Source organism: Cornus florida, unplaced genomic scaffold (assembly GCF_030987335.1).
Source record: "Cornus florida cultivar Cherokee Brave unplaced genomic scaffold, ASM3098733v1 CherokeeBrave_3.0.0_Hap2_scaffold_28, whole genome shotgun sequence".
Lineage (NCBI taxonomy): Eukaryota > Viridiplantae > Streptophyta > Magnoliopsida > Cornales > Cornaceae > Cornus > Cornus florida.
The window spans coordinates 1-2,500 of NW_026775782.1; positions in this window are offsets into that span (position 1 = coordinate 1).

The window sequence follows — 2,500 nt, forward strand, 5'->3', positions numbered from 1 at the left end:
GGAATGCTCCGGCTGACTTCACCGCACAAGCAGGGAAAAAACCAGCACAAGCAAACCAAACACCACCCACACGCCAGGAACTAAAGCTGCCAAGGACAACACCCAATGATTCGCAGGTCCATGACATGCGGTCACTCAAGTGAAAGGCCTAGACAGCAAGGCTTGGCGCGGTATAAATAAAACAAAATATCGAGTGAAAGCCCACCAAGCAAGAACAAGAAGACCGAGGCATCCAAAAATTTTTTTTTTTTTTTTTTCTCCGATATACCGAAGCATGAAGAAGAAGACCGAGGCATCCAAAATTTTTTTTTTTTTTTTTTTTTCTCCGATATACCGAAGCATGAATAAGAAGACCGAGGCATCCAAAATTTTTTTTTTTTCTTTTTTGATATACCGAAGAATGAACAAGAAGACCGAGGCATCCAAAATATATATATTTTTTTTCTCCGATATACCAAAGCAAGAACAAGAAGACCAAGGCTTCCAAAATTTTTTTTTTTTTTTTTTTTTTTTTTTTTTTTTTTTTTTTTTTATATATATATATACCGAAGAATGAACAAGAAGACCGAGGCAACCAAAATTTTTTTTTATTTTCCTCCGATATACCAAAGCAAGAACAAGAAGACCGAGGCTTCAAAAAAATTTTTTTTTTTTGATATACCGAAGAATGAACAAGAAGACCGAGGCATCCAAAATTTTTTTTTTTTTTTTTCTCCGATATACCAAAGCAAGAACAAGAAGACCGAAGTCTCAAATTTTTTTTTTTTTTTTTTTTTTTTTGATATACCGAAGAATGAACAAGAAGACCGAGGCATCCAAAAAATTTTTTTTTTTTTTTCTCCGATATACCAAAGCAAGAACAAGAAGACCGAGGCATCAAATTTTTTTTTTTTTTTTTTTTTTTTTTTTTTTTTTTTTTCGATAAATCCAACCGAGAACAAGAAGACCGAGGCATCCAAAATTTTTTTTTTTTTTTTTCTTTCCCATATACCAGAGAAAGAACATGAAGACCGAGGCAACCAACAAAAAATAATTTTTTTTTTCTCTTTCCCGGAATTTTTTTTTTTTTTTTTCGAAATAGCCGAGAAAGAATATGAAGACCGAGGCATCCAACAAAAAAATTTTTTTTTTTTTTTTCCTAATCTACCCAAGCAAAACAAATAGAAGACCGAGGCATCCAAAAAAATTTTTTTTTTTTTTTTTTTTTTCGAAAAATTTTTTTTCACAAAAACTTTTTTTTTTTTTTTTCCCCAAAAAATTTTTTTTTTCGTTCCAAGCTAACCAAGACATCTACTATTCACTAGTAGAGCAATCGAGACTGCAAAGCAAGCAATGGCCTTACTTGCAGCTCTTGGTGCTGAGAACTCCCCCCCCCCTATAGTAGTCTTAAGTAAAACCACAGCTCTGACAGGAGTAGATATTGCATGCGAGCGAGGAGTCGTAATGGGCAAAATTGACTCGGGGGACCTCCAAATCGAATTCCGTTTCGAGCAAAACACTTCTTAGGCTTCAAGGAAGCTCCCATAAAATTTCCAAACCCAAACTCCAAACTTCATTTTTTAGCCTACAATGCCCACGTGCACGCCGGTGTGCACGCAGGGGTGCTTGAGCATGCGGGAGAGGAGCCATAATGGGCAACATTGACTCGGGGGACCTCCAAATCGAAATCCGTCTCGAGCAAAACACTTCTTAAGCTTCTAGGAAGCTCCCATAAAACTTCCAAACCCAAACTCCAAACTTTATTTTTTAGCATACAATGCCCACGTGCACGCCGGGGTGCTTGAGCGTGCGGGCGAGGAGCCATAATGGGCAACATTGACTCGGGGGACCTCCAAATCGAAATCCGTCTCGAGCAAAACACTTCTTAAGCTTCAAGGAAGCTCCCATAAAACTTCCAAACCCAAACTCCAAACTTTATTTTTTAGCATACAATGCCCACGTGCACGCAGGGGTGCTTGAGCATGCGGGAGAGGAGCCATAATGGGCAACATTGACTCGGGGGACCTCCAAATCGAAATCCGTCTCGAGCAAAACACTTCTTAAGCTTCTAGGAAGCTCCCATAAAATTTTCAAACCCAAACTCCAAACTTCATTTTTTAGCATACGATGCCCACGTGCACGCCGGGGTGCACGAGCGTGCGGGCGAGGAGTCGTAATGGGCAAAATTAACTCGGGGGACCTCCAAATCGAAATCCGTCTCGAGCAAAGCATTTCTTAGGCTTCTAGGAAGTTCCCGTAAAATTTTCAAACCCAAACTCCAAACTTCATTTTTTAGCACACAATGCCCACGTGCACGCGGGGGTGCTTAAGCGTGCGGGCGAGGAGTCATAATGGGCAAAATTAACTCGGGGGACCTCCAAATCGAAATCCGTCTCGAGCAAAGCACTTCTTAGGCTTCTAGGAAGCTCCCATAAAATTTCCAAACCCAAACTCCAAACTTCATTTTTTAGCATACGATGCCCCCGTGCACGCGGGGGTGCTTGAGCGTGCGGGGGAGGAG